Source organism: Sus scrofa, chromosome 10 (assembly GCF_054392235.1).
Source record: "Sus scrofa isolate SSC_HxYL_T2T_F1_AM1 chromosome 10, Sscrofa_HxYL_maternal_Yorkshire_Landrace_v2.0, whole genome shotgun sequence".
NCBI lineage: Eukaryota > Metazoa > Chordata > Mammalia > Artiodactyla > Suidae > Sus > Sus scrofa.
The window spans coordinates 90849486-90872428 of NC_139392.1; the positions used below are offsets into that span (position 1 = coordinate 90849486).

Consider the following 22943-nt stretch of genomic DNA (forward strand, 5'->3'; position numbering starts at 1 on the left):
GTCTTCTCATGGAGGCCCCTGGGTCACTCATCTGAGCCTCAATGTCACCCCCGTGTGAGGCTTCCCCCGAAATCCAGGCTCCATAGGGTCATCCTGTTTTATGTCCTGTCCTGCCTGGATGCTTCCCAAGCTAGGACTTTGTTCATTTGCTGCCTTCTATCGCTAGAATTTATACCCTAGATGAATTATATCAGAATCTCTGATGCAGAGTTCAGGGTGCATATTTGTTTTTTCTTTTCTTTTTTAGGGCCACAGTTTACAGGCAAGGGGTCAAATTGGAGTGGCAGCTGCCAGCCTACACCACAGCCAAGGCAATGCAGGGTCCTTAACCCACTAAGTGGGGCCAGGGATCAAACCCTCATCCTCATGGATACGTGTTGGGTCCGTTTCCACTGAGGTACAAAGGGAACTCCATGGCTGCATAATTTTCTTTTCTGTCTTTTTTTTTTTCTTCTTCTTCTTCTTTTTTTTTTTTGTCTTTTTAGTGCCATACCCAGAGCATATGGAAGTTCCCAGGCTAGGGGTCAAATCAGAGCTGTAGCTGCTGGCCTACACCACAGCCACAGCAATAGGTGGGATCCATAAAGCTCTCTAATATTTGGGTGAGGCTGAAAAATACCCAAGGAGGCTTCCCTTGGTTGATGCTCAAGGAAACATAAAGGAAGCAGAGAAAAAAAAAAAGGACTAAAATCTACAGTAGCAGGAAAATGGAGATATAAGTTATGGCCTATTCATAAGGTACGCGAAATGCTATACATCAGGAAAAATAAATTTCCTCCAGCTCCCTAAATCAACATGGGTAAATCCCCCAAACACAGTATGAAAGCTAGGCAGGATACAGTCGTGTTTATTTAAAAAGCTAAAAAAAAAAAAAAAAAAAAAAAGATGCAAAACAATGCGTAATTTACGGATACATACAACTGCAAGTAAATTTAATTTCTAAAAAAGTCCTAAGGTGATTAATGTCAGTTTCATGAGTGTGGTTCTTTCACAAAAAGTGGGAGGAACAGGGAAAAAAAAGACAGTGAAACCTCACTTTCTTAAAGCTTTATTTAAATGTTCCATCTAGCAGAGCTCATTCGCCATATATTTCTGTGTCCTTGAAATCTTTCGTCATGAAAAAGAGATGATATGTTACAGTGTTTTGGGAGGAGCTATCAATAGAATTGCATGATCGGTTTCTTTCTTTCTTTTTCTTTCTTTTTTTTTTTGGCTAATTCTCTGGTCCTTCATGGCAAACGATTGTCTTAAACCGCTTCCAACACTCTCTCTGTAACTAAGACCACGAAGAAAACCTGTGAGCCTCCTGGGTCCCCCGAGCGCTGTGATAAAGACCTTTTTCCCGCACCGTGTTGGATGCTACCTCAATTCGTCCATTCTCAGAAAAGCGCTCGATACTGCTTTCATCCCTGTGCTCAAGACTCATCCCTTCATCCCGCTGCTTATGTATTCAGCGAGTATTTGTTGAATACGCTTACGGAGTGAGGATGTGGGTAGGGTTTTGTTTTAGGACACACTTTTCCTAGGCTGTCCTCAGCCTCGTTTTCTGCCTTTGCGTCTAAAATTGAATCATTACGTTTGATGGGTGTGCGGCAGGTGTGTTTCAAAGAACTCGAGGAATGTCATGGTTAGAAGAGCCTTCATTTTTATAGTCTCACCCATTTCATGATACGTGGTTTAAGTTCCTTAAAGCCCCGCCTCCGGAGCTAAGTTCACTAATAAAACCATCAAACCATCGCCCCAGAGAGATACAGGGCTCGTGCAGACTGATGGGGACGGGGTTGCTGGCAGTTATTTCTGCTCCAAAGCCAAAGCTCTGGCTGTATTGAATCTCCAGAGAAGCTTAGAGATTTGCTGCGATTTATCACAGTTCAGGTTTCTCGAGGACCCAGAGCATGTCCCCCCATCTGCCATTTGTCTGTGCTGCTCTCCAGGTTTTGACTTAACGATAACTTCCCTTTCGTGTTGCCATCACCCCTTTGACTTAAACCGCTAACATCATTCAATGTTATTCTTCTCCTACATTTTTTTTCCAGTCTGCTTAGTTTCCAACCAGCTGCTAGTACAGGGTATCTTCAACTTTAAAATAAATACATAGAAAAGGACATAAAAAGAACATTTCGGTTTTTTTAAAAAAAAATTATTCAGATTCGAGTGATGCCCCTAAATTCTTCCCTACAGAAGCGAGTCCCCAGAATAAGTCATCAGCGCCTTTATCAAGAGAGTCGATCTTGTCTCCGGACAGTTTAGTAAGTTATACGAGCACGAATTAGACAGGGCCCATGAAACGACAGTTTTACGAGGGGTGGGGGAAACTTCACGCCAAAGACTTCTTTCTTCCCGCACGTGTGAAAGAAACAAAACTCTTCAGGACGAAATTGGCTGGAGGGAAATGTCATCCCAGCATGTGCAAAATGACGGGGGACAGCTGGCTCGAAAGGCGTAAATCAGAAACCAGCCTCACCTCCTCACTGTGGAAATTGACACCAGGAAGCGTATAAATAGTGCCCCCTGTTTCCTGGTACCGACGGGAACAGCGGTGGGAATTGAAATGAAAGCCACCACTGTGTACAGCTCTGGGCAGACTCTATGGTTTCCTTAGAGAAGGCTGAGGCATGCAAGTCCCAAGGGCAGGAGGCACAGGGACAATGTCCCGTTTGCCTGGGGCAGGGGCTCCAGGGGTTAATGGTGCAGCATGAAAATGGTCCAGCCATCAGTTACCCACCAGAGGGGCCCAAAGGTAGCGGAGAGCTCAGCCCCGCCGGATGCTCAGCCCGAGAGCCAGCCAGGCTGCAATCCTGACATACTGCTTCCTCAGCCTGGACGGTCCGGAGAGGCAACACCAGGTGGGTGTTCATAGCCTCTTCCAAACTGCTTTCCTAATGGTGGGTGATGTCTGCGTTCAGCTACACCCCAGTGCTCAGCATCGGGGCATCTTTATTTTTCACTAAGCAGCAGGGAGGCCCCCACATTTCCGAACCTCGGTCTTGGTTCTCTTTGATGAGCGAGGCTGCGATTCAGCTCCCCGACTTCTCCTAGGACCTCTTGCCAAACACAGTTGGAGTAAGAGCCCAGTGAACCCTTGCTGGATACATAAATGGCCCTTTCACGTCTCTGCCCAGGACCTCGAAAGGCAGCGACATCTCGGCAGAGGGCAGCGCCCGCCGCCCCCCGGGGCAGGCTCTGCAAGCACCTCTCTCTCTGCAGCATTGATTGGCTTGGTTTCTAACCACCTTGACTTTGGGGGAAGAATAAACTTCAGGAGAGAGGAGTCAGGGGAGGGCAGGGAAGGTCAGATTTCTGTGCAAGTCAAGGGTTCAAATGCGACCCCAGCAACGCCAACACCAATAACACTGAATCCAGGGCTGATCAAAGCTGCAGACAATCCCATCCTGCCCCGGACAGCACCCAGAGGAAGCGGGTGCCCTTCTGTTTCCAGGTGACTACGGAGCAGAGGGCAGAGGAAGCTCCCACCTCCGCTGCGGGCTGCTGGGGGGCCCGGCTCTTTCGGTGAAGCCGCAGTAACTCCGTTTCTGGGTGTTAGGCCTCCTGATGTGTGGAGGGAGGGGGAACGGCCTTGAATGAGGTCAGCACACCATCCTCTGCCTGGCTGCAATCCAGCCTCCTGGGTTCCTCCTCAAAGACCACGGAGGGGTGACCCAAGCCCGCTGCGTCCACCCCAAGCTGCTTTTTCCTGCCTGGAGCCACGTTCTCTCCCTCACGCAACCGTTTAATCTTGGTTGTGGCCACTGCTGAGCCAAAGCTGCTGTCGGTTCTGCTGACTCTCTGGTCTCCGGGCTGTAGACAGGAGTACAGCTTGCTGTGGCTCTGGGGCAAAACACTTATGTTTGATTAACTCAGATTTTCTTTTCTTTCTTTCTTTCTTTCTTTCTTTTTTTTTTTTTCTTTAAGGGCCGCACCTGTGGCCTATGGAGGTTTCCAGGTCAGGGGTTGAATCGGAGCTACCACTGCATGCCTACACCACAGCCACTGCAATGCGGGATCTGAGGCACCTCTGCAACCTACACCACAGCTCATGGCAACCCCGGATCCTTAACCTACAGAGCGAGGCCAGGGATGGAACCCGCATCCTCATGGTTCCTAGTCGGATTTGTAACCCACTGAGCCACGAAGGGAACTCCATGATTAACTCAGTTTTAAAACACATCGTCCAGGGGAGTTCCCATCGTGGCTCAGTGCTTAACGAATCCGACTAGGAACTGTGAGGTCGTGGGTTCGATCCCTGGCCTTGCTCAGTGGGTTAAGGATCCAGTGTTGCCGTGAGCCGTGGTGTAGGTCACAGATGCGGCTCAGATCCTGCGTTGCTGTGGCTGTGGCGTAGGCTGGAGGCTATAGCTCCGATTCGACTCCATATGCCGCGGGAGCAGCCCTAGAAAAGGCGAAAAGACAAAAAAAATAATTAAAATAAAATAAAATAACACATCGTGCATGGAGGCACTGATACTCCTGTGCTTCTCTGCCAAGTCTGTAGCTTTGGATGAATCGTACAGCTGCTGTCTAGTCCAGCAACAGGGACAAAGCAATTGGAGATGAGACTTTCATTTGATCCGATCCACACTCCAGGCAGTCTTTCTCGGGAGCACAAATGATTCCACGGGAGTGCTTTTAAGTCATGCTATTCAAGGAAAAGAACCCAATCTACATTCCTTTCCTGACCAATTATGTTTTCACTCAGTTTATTTTCTTAGGTTTTAAATACTTTTCTATTTAAGAAGAAAAACTTGAAAAATGCAGTTTTATGATGATTCAAGGACTGCCGCTGTGCCTTCAGCTAGGAGAAAACACACAGAATACATTTAAATGAATTACAAAGTGTATTATACTCGGAAAATCAGCATTAAAATGCACATTAATTTTTGCAAGCTCTTAAATACTCCGTTGCCGAGGAGCTGCCTCCATTCTATAATTGAAATAGCTCTTCAGATGCAATTTAGCTGCTGATTGGTTTTTAAGTATTTTGAAAAGCTAACAGCTCAGATGGAAAAAGGGGGGATACCCTTGAGTTTTAAATAAGAACACAGGTGCCATCAGGCTGGAGACCCCTTGGGCCCCTGTAAACCGCAGGGATTTTCTCCCAAGAAGGGGTGTCCACCCCAAGGCTCCTGCATCATCAACTATGCATTTGACTGGCTCGGTGTCAAATCCAGGACCGCAGTTGTGGGGGTGTTTTTGGCCTTGGGGTGAACAAGCCAGGTCTCCTATTTTCTCCCTTCCTCCTTCACACATTCCGCGCCTTCTTCTCTTGGCCTTTGTTGCCCCTGGCGTTTTGTCCCTTCGAGAAACCTTAAGGAGGACAAGAAGAGGCAAAACAAAAAAGAAAGTCCATTTTGCTCTTCGTTGGCAGGTCAACGCCGACAGGTGCGACCAGGAAGAGGTTTCAACTCCACTCGGAAACCCTCCGGCATCGGGATGCTTTGTGGATTTTATGTTGTCAGCTCTGCCCGGCAGCAAAAGGATGTGTGTTGCCAGGTGGCTGGGAGGCAGGGGAGCATCTGGAACCTGTCCCCTGTGGACAGAGTCTTCGAGGTAACGGAAATGGTGGGACCAGGGGGAACCGGCCCCACGTGGATGAAAGACAAAGAGACCACGTGTCTCTTGTCGCTCAGGTCAAGGAGACCTTGTGCATGACGCATGCCCAGAAAGGCTCCTCAGGGGTCAGAGGAGGGAGGGGGCGCCAGACCATAATAAGTTCCGTCAACTCCCAGAGACCCTCCGGTGCTGGGGTCTATCTTGGCTAAAGATGCATGTGCGCGCACAGGGGAGGGCCCTGAGTCAGAACAAATACGGATTTGAAGCCAGACAAAGCAAGATGATCGGCCATGTAAATGCTTTAACCCGCCCCAAAGGGGTGGGACCCTTTCTCTGAGCCCGCTGGTGGGTTTACCCACATGTATTTTTGTCCTCCTGATAAACATTTCGCTTGTTTTGCTACCTTCCACCTCTTTGCTGAATTCCTTTAAAGAACCCCAAAAGCCAGGGCCCCATCTTACCCGCTGGCCCTTGGGGTCTAGGGGTTAGGATGCAGCACACTCACCCCTACCTGGCCAGCTCACGAGCCCCCCAGGAGCAGCTGTGTCCCCATGGCAACGGTCAGTCACTTCAAGGTTAGAAAAGTAATCTGGGGGTCCTCAGCTGTGTGCCCCCTTCACGTTGGCGAAGTCTCTGAATGCACTGACGAGCACGTACTGGAGAAAACACAGAGATATGAGTTCCCTACTTTTCACGTGAACTGAGGGTCAAGGGTCAGGTCACCTAAATTCTTGTTTTTTTTTTTAACTTTCTATGACAAAGACCATTCCTGAGATGCTAATTTAATGAATGGTATAGTAATGAATTGATGCTCTATTGCTGGGATGTTGTCAAGTGGACAGGTACCGTAATAACGCTTGGAAACCCCAAATTACTATGTGAATGCAAAGTGAACGACTGTCAGGGAGTTCTGGAGATGCAGCTGTGGGCAAGGCTAGTGAGCTCATCAGAGGGAAAGCTCGCAGTCTTCACGGCTCTTGGGGCGCCGTATCGGTGAGACAATCTGCGGGCAGGAAAGAATCCAGCTTCCAAGACACATTAATCGTGGTCCAGGACTTCTCTCTCTCCCTTTAGAATGCCACACAAAGGGTGAGCTGGTAAATTTTAAGTTATGGAAAAATCTATTGTTTTAAAAATTCATTCATTTCCTTAACTGAAGTATAGCCGATGTACAGTGTTATATGAATTGCAGGTATACAGCCTAGCGATCCAGTATTTTTACGGATTATACCTGGTGAAAAGTGATCACAAGACAATAGCTGCAGTTCCCTGTGTTGTACGATACACCCTTGTTGCTTATCTACTTTACGCCTAATAGTCTGTGCCCCTTACTCCCCCCTCCCCGCATCTTTCCCCTCCCTCTTCCCGCTCTCCACTGGTGACCATGGGTTTGTCCTCTTTATCTGCGAGTCCGTTTCGTTTTGCTACACACATCCACTTGTTTTATGTTTAGACTCCATGTCTAAATGATATCATACAGTGATTGTCTTTGCCTGACATTCCACAAAGCATAATACTCTCCGGGTCCACCCATGTTGCCGCAAATGGCAGAATTTCATTCTGGAAAAATCCCTGCTTTGTGCTTTCTTTTTACCTATCACACGAGAGGAGGAAAATGGATGGAGAGCGAGGAACAGCTTGGCTGCTAAAAACAAAAGAAACAGGAACAACCGCTATTGTGTAGCTTCACCGAATGCCCAGCAATTAGTCCCATAATTGATTTTCATTGTATTCTTCCAAAAACCCTACGAAGCAGATCCTATTAATACCTCTTGTTATAAATGAAGACACTGCCGCCTAACAAGTGGTAGCGACATCTATATTCTAACACGACTCTTTGAAAAAATTTAAAGTGTCCATTGGGTATAACTCTATGGATTGTTAAGAGTCCATTGCAAAAATATATCTCACTGTGTGTCGCTCACATGAACTCTGGTCTCTCCTAAAAGCCACGGGTTGTTAAGAAGATGCACCCGAGTGTGAAGAAGAGTAGGGAGCAGAGGTTTCAGGTAATAGAGTTTTTTTCTTTTCTGATCATGACACATCTTACCTTGTCTGGTTTATTTGTCTTGCGAAAAACTTACACGAAGAAAAATGTGTCCTGTGTCTGTTAAGAGAAAAGAAAAGTCTCTGCTGACCAAGCCCCTCGTGAAGTTGCGGAAATGCACCACCCCCCAGGGATGTGAGGGCTTCATTCTCAATAGGTCATTATTTGTTTAAATCTAATTTTAGTTTTTGCTGTGCCCGTGGCACGCGGACGTTCCCAGGCCAGGGATTGAACCCCCACCACAGCAGTGACAACGCCAGATCCTTAACCTGCTGAGCCACCAGGGAACCTTAGATCATTATTTAAATTATACCATCAAACTCTGAATACAATGTGCAGAGGCGCCAAGAGCGCCTCCTCCATAAAAATCTCATGGAAGTTGAAAAAACAGAGCCCGTCAGGATCTATTTTCTTGAAAACATGTGATGGATGCAGAGGATGAATTTTAAGCAATGCCCCCCACACCCAGGTTGGAGCTCCCCTCTCTGGCCAAAGCCTCCCCACGAGAGTGCTTTCCCTCCAATTAGGCAGGGTTTGTATACTTAAAAACAAACCTACACGCCCCCCCCCCCAAAAAAACCCCCAAAACCAGAGATGAAATGGGAGCCGGAGGAAGGTTGGGGACCAGGAGGCTGTGGGAATCTCTATAAAAAAGCAGATCTGGAGTTCCCATCGTGGCGCAGTGGAAACGAATCCGACTAGGAACCATGAGGTTTCGGGTTCGATCCCTGGCCTCGCTCCATGGGTTAAGGATCCGGCCTTGCCGTAAGCTGTGGTGTAGGTCGCAGATGGCGCTTGGATCCAGTGTTGCCATGGCCGTGGGGTAGGCTGGCGGTTCCAGCTCTGATTGGACTCCTAGCCTGGGACCCTCCATATGCCGTGGGCATGGCCCTAAAAAGACAAAAGACCCCCCCCCAAAAAAAAGCAGATCTTCCCTTTCGTGATGGCAAAACCCAAAACCCTTGTTAGACAGATGCCAGTATGCACACAATGTGGGCTCGCGGAGGCCACGATGTGATGGCGGAGGAACGGGAAGGGTTTCCTCTGACCTGCCATCCCTGGGGCGGAAGGCTGCAGCTTTCCGCTCTGATCCATCCCCGGTGTTGTCTGCAGCCAAGACGAGGTCTCCTGAATGAGATCCTGGAATCCTGCAGATTCCAGGAGCTGCCCTGCCTGCCCGTCCCTGGCCCTCCGTGGAGCCAGCGGAGGCTGGGGACACCTGAGGGGCAGACGGAAGTCACGGAGGAGACGGATCAGCCCGACAGAGGGGCGGGGGAGGACGCGTGGGCAGGAGTTGAGGTCAGAGGACCCCCCACCACCACCTCCGCGAGTCTATTTTCTCTGCATGGTGGGGCATGCGTGGTTGTGAAGGACACGGTTTGAAAGGTTTCAGACCTCAGGTTGTCATTGTGCTAAAAAAGAGCCGTGCAGAAAGATTGCCAGGCTGACATTCAAAAGAGGGAGGAGAAGAGAAAAAAAAAAAAAAAAAAAAAAAACAACAGAGGAAAGAAAGAGGAGGGGAAAAAGTGCCCAGAGCAGGAGCAGGAGGGCCAGAGGAAGTAAACCCTAGACTCCCCCACCCCAGGGGGTGCTGCTGCTTCATCCAGATGTTTTCAAGGAGGGTGAGCAGCTCTTAGCTGTGCCTGGAACGTGCTAGGAATTTGGCTTTCTGGAAATCCAGGAGTTTTCTTCTCTCCTGTCAGTGGTTCCCTACCTGGACTATACACCAGCACCCCTGAAGGTCCTTCAAAAGGACCTGATGCCTGGGACCGTCCCTAGAGATTCTGTTTTGTTTTGTTTTGTTCTTCTAATGGCCACACCCACAGCATATGGAAGTTCCCAGGCTAGGGGTCCAAATCCGAGCTACAGCTGCTGGCCTACACCACAGCCACAACAACACTGGATCCTTAACCCAGTGAGCAAGGCCAGGGATCAAACCTGCATCCTCATGGACACAATGTCGGGCTCTTAACCCACTGAGCTACAATGGGAACTCCTAGAGATTCTGATTTTTTATAAAGAAGACTACTGTTAAAAATATGGAATGTTTCACGAATTTGCCAGTCATCCTTGTGCAGGGGCCACGTGAATTTCTGCCCAGTGTCAGTGTTAGTCTCTGCGCTGCCAAGGCTCACCCACAACTCTGATTGGATCTGCTTGGGGCGAGCCCTGGGTTTGTTTTTCATCCTTCTTCTTTTAAAATTCCTCTGTCGAGTCTCATGTGCAGTCAGTGTTGAGAAGCGCTGCTATTATTGACTCGCCAACATCTTTTTAACAACTGCCTTGGATACCTTCTCTTTGGCAGATGTTGTGGGCACTTTCCAGTTGTAAGTGCAATGTACGAGCCCAGCTTCATGAGCTGGACCAACGGGTTTCCCAAGCAGAGATTCTGACACAGGCTGAAACCAGTTCTGTTTCATCATCTCCAAGTTCGCATTTCCGCTGGCCGCCTCCCCACCCCCGTTTTCATGCGGCGGAAACCAGGAAGCATCTTACAATCACTGGGAGGGTTCGATCTCTGCTGGACCAAGTCGTGGTCCCAGGGAAGCTCTGGTTGCTTCACACGGGACCCTTGGTCAGAGTCCTTCCTACTTTGAGCGCTTTCATTGTGTCGTGTGAATTGTAGCAATTGCATGTGTTTAATGGTTGACCGGGTGCTTGCAACTTTTCCAAGAAGATGACACGATGATTTGGCGTTTGAACGAAAAGTTCTGGAGTAGCAAGAAAGGCAGGCAAGCGGAGACAGGGCCCAGATGTGGTGTGAGGAAAACAATTATGTGTCATTAAAGGAATGACCTAAGTTCCTATGTCCTTGCAAAACAGCGACCTGATGCTTTCTGGAGTCTGACACCTGCAGCTGGAGAGTGTGGGCCTCCCTCTGCGACCACGCGGGAGGACTTCTTGCCACACCAGCCAAGCAAGAAGGCGCTGACATCAAAACTCATGGAGAGGGGGAGCTCCCGCCATGGGGCAGCTGGTTAAGGATCCAGTGTTGCTGCAGCTGTGGTGTAGATTAGAGCTGTGGCTCAGATTCAACCCCTGGCCCAGGAAGTTCCAGATGCTGTGGGTGCAGCAAAACAAACCAAAAAAGCAAGCAAACACAACCTCACAGAAAGGTGAGCCGTGGTTAGAAAGACCATATGAGACAATAACAGAGGTCTCCTTTTCTTTTGTTTCGAGAAAAGCTGTTGCATCAACTTTGGGGGGGGGTCTTTTTAGGGCTGCACCTGTGGGATATGGAGGTTCCCAGGCTAGGGGTCAAACTGGAGCTGCAGCTGCTGGCCTACACCACAGCCACAGCCACGGCAGATCTGAGCCGCATCTCCAACCTACACCACAGCTCACGGCCACGCTGGATCCTTAAGCCACTGAGCGAGACCAGGGACGGAACCTGCATCCTCATGGATATTGTCAGGTTTGTCACCGCTGAGCCACAATGGGAACTCCCATCAATACTTTTGATGGCACAGATGGCAGTGCCATGGATAAGGCTGCCCATCAGCGAACGAGTTTCAAAGTAACATAAAAGCAGATTTCCTGAATGGGAAAAATTTTTGGAAGTTCCATAACCAAATTACCTTGCTTGTATTTTCCTTTTAAGGTATAAACAAAGACAAAGACGTTTTAAAAACGCATAAGTATCTCTAAAAGAACTCACATCGTAAGTAAAATCTGAAACTTCTGGGTAGTAAGAAAACCCTGTGTTTGCAGTGTGTTCTTTTCTTAGCAGTAACAAGACAATCAATATGTGGGTCTTATAATCAATTGGTGTCTAAGATTTGATGGATCCACAGGCTATAAATCCTCTACAAGCCACCATAGGGAGGGAGCGTTGTTTTCTGATAATTTAAATGTTCTGGTCATTAGAGACAGAGAAGCTCAAGTTCACGGCAGGACTTTGTGCCTTTGCACAAAATCCAATTTATAGATTTATAACGTTGTATAATATTGTGAAAACCGACTAGCATGATTTCCCAAAGAAGTAACTTGACCTCTTGAGGCATCAGATGCCTCATATATAAAATAACAAGGTTAAAAAAAATTGGTTTCCAGGGACCAATCTCAACCACAGATTGTGCCAACGAAAAGATTAAGAGCCAGGAAGCCCAAATCCAGCATGGACAGACACAATTTAAAAAATATTTTCTGTGGGGAGTTCCTGCTGTGGTGTGGTGGGTTAAGGATCTGGTGTTGCCACAGCTGTGGCTTGGATTTGATCCCTGGCCTGGGAAATTTCATATGCTGCAAGGGCAACCCCCCAAAAGGTTTTCTTTGGGAGTTCCCTCGTGGCTCAGCAGGTAAAGGACCTGGTGTTGTCACTGCTATGGGTCTGCTTACAGTTTTGGCGAGGGTTCAGTCCCTGACCCAGGAACTTCTGCATGTGGGCACAGCCAAAAAAAAAAAAAAAAAAAGTTTTATTTGGTGTCATGTGGTGTCACTTATATGTGGAATCTAAAAAATGATGTGAATGAAATGATTTACAAAACAGAAGCAGATTCACAGACATAGACACAAACTTACCAAAGTGAAGGGAAGGATAAATTAGGAGTCTGGGATTCACAGATACAAAATACTGTTCATTAAAGAGACACTCAGCAAGGACCTACTACTGTATAGCCCAGGGAACTATCTTCGGCATCTTGTCATAAGAGATGGAAAAGGATCTGAGAAAGAAAATACATCGGTCTCTGCAGCAAATAACAGAATCACCTTTTCTGTATACCTGAAATGAACACATTGTAAATAACTGTACTTCAATAAAAAAAAGAAACAGAGACAAGCATTTTATTTGGAAGAACCAGTCGTGTTCCATCCACCTGCCACCTTCTATGTCCGCTGCCTCCCATCACAGCCAGGAACCTGTCATTCACTCATCTGGGTACCCTGTGCCAGGCAGGGCTTGGCGCTGGGGGCAAGACAAGAGAGGTAAGAAGGAAGAAACCGCCTCTGCTCTCTTAGAACTGGGGGTGGGTGGGCAGCCGTAGATTTTACCAGGATTTATTTTTTTTACTTTTATTTTTTTGTGGGGACACGCAGCAGACAGCTCTCTCAGAATCAGTCTTTTTCTTTTTTCTTTTTTTCTTTTTTTGGGGGGGGCCAAACCTGCCTCATGTGGAGGTCCCCAGGTTAGGGGTCCAATCAGAGCTACAGCTGCCAGCTGACACCCCAGCCACAGCAGCTCGGGATCTGAGCCCCATCTGTGATCTGAGCCACAGCTTGTGGCCATGCTGGATCCTTAACCCACTGCGTGAGGCCAAAGATCAAACCCACATTCTCATGGATACTAATTGGGTTTGTTTCGGCTGAGCCACATCAGGAACTCCCCAAATCGGTCTTCTTTTTCACAGAAATTAGTTCCCTGTATACACAACATAAGTGAGAAGAACCGCATGTCGTGTAGCAGTATCACCCTCCTCCCAGCCCCAGTGTCACAAAGAGCGTTTGCTAGATCAAAGAAATCCTGGGGACATGGGATGTCTATTCTTTTTTTTTCTCTCTTGGTCGCCCCCCGCGACATATAGAAGTTCCTGGGCCAGGGACTGAATCTGAGCTACAGCTGTGACCTTCACCACAGCTGTGGCGATGCTGGATCCCTTAAGCCACGGTGCCGGGCTGGGGATTGAACCTGCACCTTGGCAGCAACCTGAGCCGCTGCAGTTGGACTGTTAACCCACTGTACCACAGCAAGAACTCCAATGGGATGTTTGTTTGTTTATTTGTTTATTTATTTTCCTTTTTAGAGCCTACCTGGTGGCATATGGAACTTCCTGGGCTAGGAGTTGAATTGGAGCTGCAGCAGCTTGCTGCAAATCCAGATTCTTAACGGACTGAGCACTGAGCGAGGCCAGGGATCGAATCCACATCTTCATAGACACTAGTCAGGTTCATTACCCCTGAGTCACACCGGGAACTCCAGGATGTTTATTCTTGATTAACCCACAGGGAACAGAGTCCCAGAAGGTTTTCTTAGAGAAAGATCTGACTCCAGAGCCTGGGAGTAGACGTGACGTTAGCCACACTAAGAGGAGCTGGGATCCTGGTGTTTCCTGCTGGCAAAGTACCAGCCTGACACATCCAATTCGCCTCCACCAGCCCGAAGGAGGAGTCACCATATTAGATGGGATTATGCTAATAAATTGCTGCTGACTTGCCCGGAGTGTGACCAAACAGTCCAACAAGGAGGAGTCCTGATTCGGGGAGAGGCTCCCGCAAAGCTGATGGCAAGTCTAGGTGTTAATTGAAACCTTTCACTAGCAGCTAATCAGGCAATTTATACTTAATGGTCCTTAAAAGGGACTTTTTTCTCCCTTCAGAATAGTATCCTTTCATTCTGGAGGATGCCAGAGTCTTTCCCCTGTGTTTAAAGGAGTAGATAGAAGCATTTGTTTTTGTTAGCTGGTATTTTCTCCTGGGAGCTGGCGGGGCACAGCTATGTTCGCAGAAAAGCTAGCAGACAGGGGAGTTCATGGCACGCCTGGCAGTGCATGGGATCCTGGTCTCTGCGTATCGTGCTGTCTGGATTTCTCAAGGAGCAGGGTCCAGGAAAAGGCCGTGGCTGAATGGGGAGCAATGTCGGGGCGGCACAAGCAGGGAGTCAAAACCAGTCATCTAGGCTGTTTTTCTGGATGAGGACAGATTTAACTAGCTGCACACAAGCCCCTTCTGCTCTATCATCGCATCCACTTAGGCTCCCAAGTTATTTGACCTTGAAAGGGCGATGGTTATCTTGAGTCTTCCAGGATGTCTTGTACATTGTTATTACCAATGGAAATAAAAACAACTGTGGGAGATATATTAATATCTGCAGCATCTTCTAGGCTCGTGGGAAGAGGACTCCAGTAATGGCAGCACCACCTGCATTTTGGTGTGCAGAAAAGCATCCTGTAATTCTTCAGGGTTCTCTCCTCTCTATGAAAAAGCCATGAAAAGAGCCAGTACAGTATGTGCCCACGCTTTGTTAAAAGTGGTGTGTTCTCTGTGGGTGTGTGTTTTTCTCTCATAAGTGTGTTTGTGTGTGTGTGTGTGTGTCCGCACATTGAAAAGTTTCAACTAAAATGTGCCAACAGGGAATGGGGCCAGGAGGACAATCATTTTTTACTCCTGTACACACCCTGTGTTTGAAGTTTCTACCACAAACACATAGTCTTCTGGAGGACGATGTATTTTTAATTAAAGGCTTTTTATGATGCGACAATTTATATAGCATTGAGTTCTGCTATCTAAGATTTTCACCTATGCATCTCCTTCCAAAGACCTCTAGATGTTTTGTGAGTTAATCTTTGTTTGTTAAAGGCTGTGGTTTTATTTATTTAAAACATTTAAAAAATCATAGTTGAGGTGTTCCTGCTGTGGTGCGGTGGGTTAAGAATCCGACTGCAGGAGCCTAGAGCTCTTTGGAAGCTCAGGCTCAATTTGCAGCTCAGCACAGTGGGTTAAAGGATCCAGCGTGGCCACAGCTGTGGGGTAGGTCACAGCTGTAGCTCAGATTCAGTCCCTGGCCCAGGAACTCCCATATGCCATGGGGGTGGCCATAAATATAAATATATATATTATATATAGTTGATTTACAATGTTCTGCTAATTTCTGCCGGACAACAGTGACTTATTTATACATAGTCTTTTAATAATTAAAAATTAATACTGGGAGTTCCCTAATGGTCTAGAGGTTAGGATTCGGCATTTTCACTGCAGCAGCCCTGGTTCAATCCCTGGTCTGGGAACTGAGATCCCACATCGAGCCGCTGCATGCTGTACCCGCCCCCAAATTTAATATAAACATTTCAGAGAAAGTTTAACTCCCAAGAAATTGGGAGGCCAGGGTGTTCTGAAAACCCAATCCCAGGCAGGGCTGCCTGAGCAGTGAGCTGATTGACGGCGGCCACGCAGCCCTCTCTGCTCCTCCATCACCCCTCACGGTCCCCCTCTGAGCCCACAAGAGGCTCCTGGTCTAGATGGGAGTCAAGGTGCTGCAGCGGGATGGGCTGTGCCTCAGGGGGAGCTGTTGGGGCTGGGGTGCCCTGAGTCCTGCCTGACCACGGAGCCCGAAGCCTTAAGCACTCGCCAGGATGGCCTCTCCACTGGGCAAGAGTTTTACCATTGAAGGGAGCCATGAGCACGCTCGCTCTGGGAGCTCTGGAACGATTCCGATCTGACCGTTACTGATAGGCAGTGTGTGTGTGTGTGTGTGTCTTGTGTGCATATATATGTGTGTAAAAGTGTGTATTAGTCTGGAAATGTGCATGCTTGGGTGTGCATATGCTCCTGTGTGTGTGCACATCTCTGTTTTGTGTCTGTGCCTGTCTGTACGCCTGTGCATGCATGTTTGTGTGTGCACGTATATGCATGTGTATGTGTGTATATGTCTCTTGTGTGAGTGTATGCACGTGTGTGTGTGTCGGGGGGGGGAGGGGAGGAGACCTCCCTCACTGTCACTCCTGGGTGACAATGTTGAGAAGCATGGTGACACATCTGCCTGAGATCCTCATCTCTGCGTGTGACCTACTGCCGCTGTGACTGAGACCCTGGTGCCGACTCAGTCGCAGTGCCGGTCTAAGCTTCCCTCAGCTGTTGGTCCCACTGGCTTCCCTGGGCTGCCCCTCACGACGCCTGGTGCTGACCGGAGGAAGGAACGCATGTCCCCAGGGCCGCTGGTTACCACAGTGAGGAATCCTGTGTGGACGCCCTGTCCCTCCCAGAACGGGCCAGGGGGCCTCGTTTCCAAACACCAAGACCAAGGCGCTACCCTTCGGGGGAGCCTGGAGACCACCCGGAGGACTGTGATGCAGTTCTCAGAGCTGGCGGTCTCTTCTCGGAAAGGAGCCCCGCCCGGACCATTTCTTTGAAGATGGGGCCACTGGCATCCAGCACCTGACCTCATTTCTCTGCTCCCCTCCCGGGGCGCCAAGATCCTGCTGCCAGAGTCTGTACATCAGAGTCTCCTCCTGGGAACGCAGAGGGAGCCGCTCCTGCAGCGGGAAGCGTTCTGCAGAGAATCAGAATGGCAAGGCTGTCCTCTCTTAGTCTGAGCTCTGGAAGATGCTGGGCCGAGAAATGCTTCCAGCCTAGAAGCATGAGAGCTGAAGCACACCTGAGAGCTGGCCCAGGAGAACCATTCGCCTGTCTGGACAGCTAACCCCTTGAACGCAGGGACGGTGACTGTGTCCCGCCTCTGTCCCCAGGGTTTATTTTAGCACAGTGTCCGGTGGGGAAATTGAGATGAGAAATGCACCAGGGTCACCCATAAATCCAAGGACAATACAGCGGCAAACAAACATGGGTACAGGGCTAAAAGCATTGCTTGGGAAACTGGGAAATCACTTGAAGAACGACGGTGCGGGGAATTCTCTGTCGTCCTCATCTTACAGATGGGGAAGCTGAGGCTCAGAGAGCTTAAGACTCCCTTCCAGACTGCACACGTGTCTGTAATAGATCTAGTGCCGGAAATGGAAGTCTTCTTTGACTTTCGTTGCATATTCTCTCTCTCTCTCTCTCTCTCTCTCTCTTTTTTTTTTTTTTTTTTTTTGTCTTTTTGCCATTTCTTGGGCCGCTCCCACGGCATGTGAAGATTCCCAGGCTAGGGGTCTAATTGGAATGTAACTGCCAGCCTATGCCAGAGCCAGAGCAACGCAGGATCCGAACCGCGTCTGCGACCTACACCACAGCTCATGGCAAACGCCGGATCGTCAACCCACTGAGCAAGGCCAGGGATCGAACCCGCAACCTCATGGTTCCTAGTCGGATTTGTTAACCACTGCGCCACGACGGGAACTCCTGCATATTCTCTTAAAAGGACTACCGCTAGTAGTAGGAGAATTGGTTTTTCTTCTGTAGATTTTATCCAAGAAGAAGATATAGCCAATGGGATTAGAGAGGAGGTAACTTATTTCTCCTGCTGATAGAATGGACAACGGCAGGTGCAGACAAACAGAATCCCAAACACAATTTGATTAGCAGAGTTGTCACTGACTGCCACACTCTGCTGGAACCCAGATATCTCCAAAGCTGATTTTTCTCCTCTCTCCGCATCTGTCTCGAGAATTCTCTCTCACTCAGGTAATAAAAGCCAAAGTCTTCAGCACTCTCAGGAACATGCTTCTGACTAAGGAGGAACTGACAGAGTTCATGTTTCAACTCAGAGACATGTTGCTTTTCTCCTTTTTTTTTCAGCCAAGGAGAGATGACCCCATTAGGGCCCCATTCATCCAGCAGGAAACCTGGAAACAACCTAGAAGTTTCTTTAGTGGGTGCTGTTGACATTCGCTGAACAGAGAAGTGACAGGTGCTGTTAAGATCTGACTTGCCTCTGGGGATAAGTCCTCAGGAAGGGATGGAAATTTGTTCTGAATGATCTCTGGAGCCTCGAAAAATGAGGAGACTCTACACGCATGTCGTGAGGTCTCTGCAGTGGGTTGTGTAGGAAGCAGTGGGTGGAAGCACATGACTAGGGCTCCTGGGCTCCCCCTTCTAAGACATGCTTGCATGTTTTCTTTTTTATGGTTGATTTCAAGGGCTTCAAAGTCTTTCTCGATTATTTCCTCCGCAGCCTCTTGTTCTTTTTCGTCTTGTGAATACTTCCCACAACGTCCGCACTGGCCATCAAGATTCCAATCAGGCTGCCGCGGAAGGACAACTACCTGTCACAGAACTTGGCAGCTTATTGCAAATAATCAAACTTCCAAATGCTAACTCCAGTATTTCCAGGGCAGTCCATGCAGGCTATGGTTTGGTAACGAATAAGTTTGGGTAATAAAAGAGATGTGCATGTGTACATGGGTAATTCAGATCCTAATTGCTAAGAACTTAGACTTTGGAGTGGGACACCCCTGGGTTTGAATTCTGGCTTCACCCCTTACTAGCTGTTTTACCTTGGCCAGAGTCTTATTCCGTTTGGGTTGTTAGGGTGTGTTGGCAGCAGAGTGGTAAGCATAGCTGCCTCCCCTCTGGATTGTTATATTGAAATGCCATAAGCTATGGGGCTTAGTTTATTTCTCATCATTCCAGAGATTGGAAAGTGCAAGACCGAGGCACCAGCAGTTTTGGTGTCAGGTCAGATCCCACTTCCTGGTTCACAGAATCGCCCTGGCATGGGAAGGGGGCGGGGGGCTCTCCGGGGTCTCCTTTATAAGGACACTAATCTCATTTTGAAGGCTCCACCTTCCCGACCTCATCACCTCCCCAAAGCCCCACCTCCAAATACCATCACTTTGGAGTTTAGGTCTTGAGATAGGCATTTCAGAGGGACTCAAAGCATTCAAACTATAGCAGCTACCTATTTAATGTTCCTGAACCTGTTTCTTTCTCTGTAAACATTTATAAGAGCAGTGCTTCCTCCTAGGTATTCTAAGATTAAAGGAGATACTGCCTGTAAAGTAAGAAGCCTCTTGGTAGCGCCCCCAAAATGTAAGATGCCATTATCATAAGGACTCTCTGTACGAGATTAGGGTCAGATTTTATACACTGCAAGTGCTACGATGAGAAAGTCGGTGATGTTTGATTTTCTACAGCTGCCAACCTTTTCCTCGCTGTCTAGGCTAAGGCAGTGGAGCCAAGAGGCCCTAAGGTGTTTCTCTTCGAGGTCAATCCGAGAGAAGTAACATGGAGCTTGGGCGCTAACAGATGAGAGCTGTGTGGCTGCCTGAGGGCAGCCCCATCTTCGGAGGGTTGATAGAGGGCTGGAAAAGGCTGGAAAGGGCTGGGCGTGGGGGAAACCGAGGGATGCTGTGCAGGAGACAGAAGCCCTGGTCATGGGGAGGGGAGGAAGGCCAACGTCCTGGAGACGCCTACGCTCTCAGGCTCGTGCTCCCAGAGAGGGTGTCCAGGCGGCGAGAGACTCTTGTCCCGGGAAAGGGATGGACATGGGGGGGGGGGGACGGGTACCTCTACTTCCTCCTTTACCTGCTTCACCCAAAATGAATATGATCCCCACTTAACGTGAAGCGCCTGCTTTGCCGTGTGTAATTGTATTGGCCTGTAAGGACGGGTCGGAGCCGTTTGGACGGATGGGAGCAGAACAGTAGACAAGGTCTCTGCCCATCTCCACGGTCCCTTTGCGTCTGGGGCAAAGGGCTTCCTTCAGGTGACCAGAGGAAAACCGGTCAGACCTTCCCGTCTCGGAACAGAACAGAGGGTTCATCCGCCAGCTCCGGACTATTTTGTTTGGTCTCATCTGGAGTGGCCTGAAGCCACTTGAACCCTCGGCTGAAAGGTCTTTCTCTAAATTACTTCGCAAAGCTGCATTCTGTGGGAGGGGTAGGGAAAGGCCTTTCTAAGACACATTCTAAATGTGTATCCGAGACAAATTTATGCCATCAGAGGCTGCGGCCTGGTGTTCTGAGGGCACCTGGAGATCAGGACTAGAAAATTGTTTATCAGTAAGATATTGATCAGAGGAGTGAAAGGGAACTTGGACATCTTTGGCCCGGGAAAAATAAAAAGACGCCCCCAACCAGAAAGGCAGGGTCACCGTAGGGCACGCTTCTCCCCCCCGACGAGAGGATGGAAGACAGGGGGTGGGGGTGGGGCACGGTTTCCGGCGTCTCCCTGCTTCTCCCGCCCCCACCCCACGACAGGAAGGACTTCAGTCTGGGGACCTGGACGGAGCAGAGGAGGCCAGGGCCTCTGCTCCGTCAACCGCAGCGCACACGTCCGAGGAAGCCACGGGGATTTGAACCCCGGTAACGTTTGCCTTCGTAGGGAGACACGCAGCCTCTAGAGATCCCTAAAGGGCAAGGGACAAGCAGGACATTTAAGCATTTCTTTTTAGGACACTGTCAAGGGGTGAAAGAAATAAAGAACCGAACCAGGGAAGAGGGCCAGCTGCCGAATGTGCGGGACCTCATGCGAAATAAAAAAGCAGGGCCCTTTGTTCAAAAAGTAGAAAAAGTGTCACTAGAGGCACTGACATGTAAAGCTTTTTTCCCCCCTCGTCTCTCTCTTGACTTCTCATGAGTTGTGTTTTTTTTTTTCAATTTTCCGTTTAACATTGATCTAAATAAAGACCATTTAAAAATTTTAACTTTGAGCACTAGGTTCATCTTTATACTGTGCAGTTCTGCATTTTAAATGTAAATATCAGTGTCTTTGGAAAGACATGCCAAAGGAATACGATTATGCGGCTCAGATTTCATAGTTTATCCATTCATGTCTGGTTTTTTGGTTTTGGTTTTGGTGGGGTTTTTTCCCTTAACAGAAGTATGTGAGAAAAGAGAAAAGCAGCCGTTGACCTCACAGCTTGGTCTCCGTGTTATTGCAAACGGGTGTGGCCCTTAACAGTTAAGCTGAACGTTCCCCTGTGGGACAAAACCTTCTCAGAGACCCTCCCCGGGTCACTGCACAGCCCGAGACAGCGAACACCGCCCCCCTTGCTGAGTGACAGCCATGCCCACCAATCCCAGCTGCGGCTCCCTCGCCTCTGCTCTTCCCCGCAGATTAAAAGCATTGCGTTATCCTCTCAGTCTCGCCCTGTTTTCTGACAGCAGCGGATCTAGCACAACTCTCTCCTTCCTTAGACGCTCCCCCAACCAGAGCCCCAGCCCCAGGATAGGTTCGAACACCCTCCTAAGACAGGCCGAGGTTTTCACCACAAGGAGGGGAACGCTTCGCTGCAGTGATGCTTCAATGACCAGTGAACCCAACTTGTTAAATTACAGGCGTGATCCTGGAGGGCCTTAGCACAAAACTAGCGCAACCGTTTGTATTTTATGTCTTGATATTGAGGGGGGCGAACCCTGCCGTCCCGAAGATGCCATTCTGGCATGTGGATTATTTTTTTAATTATTCTTTTTTAAAATTTTTATGGCTGCACCAGAGGCATATGGGCCAGGGATTGAATTGGAGCAGTAGCTGCTACAAGGCGGGATCCTCTAACCCACGGCCCTGGGCCAGTGATTGAACCCCTCTTCCCCAGCAACCCAAGCCGCTGCAATCAGGTTCTTAACCCACTGTGCCACAGCGGGAACTCCTGGATTCTTTTAAATTAAAGTTACTTAACAAAGAGCAGGTACAAGGACACACCAACCCTCTTCATCCTTTTGAAAGCAGGAAATCAGTCTCCCAGGCGAAGGACCCCACCTGGTACCAGGAGGGCGGAAGGCATCCTTGTGGCGCTGGAGAGGGAATTCAAAGCCGAGAAGGCAGTATAAACCAGCCTTGCAACTTCTTTACTCATTTGCTAGTCCGAGCCCAAACCCTTTGGTTTTGTCAACTCCTTGCAGTCTATTGTTTCCTTGTCAAAACGGTGTAAAGGCTGCGTGCTTTGGTCACTGCAGAGTGTCTCATATATTTATGAGCTCCGGCACGTACAAAATTTAATTTATTTTTCCCCCGTTCATTTGCCTCATGTCAATTTAATTATTAGACCAGCCAGAGCATCTTGAAGGGAAGGAGGATGTTTTTTCCTCCCCTCCAACCTGGGCACATTCTGCCAGCACTCTCCATCTTTGGCTTATAGATGAGTAAACAAGCAAGAAGGGAAAGGGATGCTGGGGTCTCCTCTTTCCCTCCCCTCCCTGTTATCAGGTCTTTTTTCTCTCTTTTTAGGGCTGCACCTGCAGCATATAGAAGTTCCCAGGCTAGGGGGGGAATTGGAGCTGCAGCTGAGGCCTTCGCCACAGCCACACCAGATCTGAGCTGCATCTTCGATAGACGACACGGCTTGCGGCAACGCCGGGTCCTTAACACACTGATCGAGGCCAGGGCTCAAACCCGCATCCTCAGAGGGACAACGTTGAGTCCTTAACCTGCTGAACCACAACGGGAACTCCCTTGTCATCATTTTTAGTATGGGTAGCTCCTACCACGGGGAACTAACATGAGCAGAAAGGATACAATAGGGTCCTTAGTTGGTTTTATTTCTTACACTGTCATGGCTTGCTTTCCTCAGGAGAAGCAAGCTTTTTTCCACACCACAAGGAGGGCCTCTGGGGCTGTCAGCATCCCGGCTTACTCATTCGTAGATGAAACACACCTACCGTGCACCCACTTTAAATCCCTGCAAGTTATGAATCAGCCAGGATTCCGCTGGGGCATCATGCATGCTATTTGTCCAGGGCAACCGCAATGGGGAACAGGCCAATGGAGCGCTTCTGCTCACGTGCAGGCTCCATGGTCCCATCTGACTTCATTTATAAACTGCAAGTTCAATGACAAAGCGCAAGGTGGCAGATGGTTAGAGCGAGCCCAAGTTGTATGCTCCTGAAGCTGGCCCTGCTGGGAGTGGAGTTAAAGGAACGGAGTCAAGGGTAAGGAAAGAGACCCTAAGTAGCGCTTAGTGAATCAAACTCTTAGGCTTCTTCTTAGTCTTTTCTTCCAACTTGTTACGCCTGAGGCTGAAGAAGCAATCCCGCCA

General features: G+C 48.8%; 1 long non-coding RNA gene and 1 pseudogene across 4 annotated transcripts in view; one reads left to right on the forward strand and one right to left on the reverse strand.

The window, feature by feature from the left end:
* LOC146399598 (uncharacterized) overlaps positions 1-20612 on the forward strand; it is a 71443-nt gene extending 50831 nt beyond the window's left edge. The window contains exons 2-5 of one of the 4 annotated variants that reach the window (XR_014818372.1): positions 5366-5547; positions 7500-7559; positions 10421-10713; positions 18141-20612. This is a non-coding gene — a long non-coding RNA (uncharacterized LOC146399598). Of the gene's footprint in view, positions 1-2529; positions 2847-5365; positions 5548-7499; positions 7560-10420; positions 12375-18140 lie in introns of those variants that run through there. The other 3 variants (XR_014818370.1, XR_014818369.1, XR_014818371.1) reach the window with 3 other exon arrangements.
* LOC146399599 (U6 spliceosomal RNA) lies at positions 9631-9730 on the reverse strand (annotated as a pseudogene).
* Positions 20613-22943: the final 2331 nt, after the last annotated feature.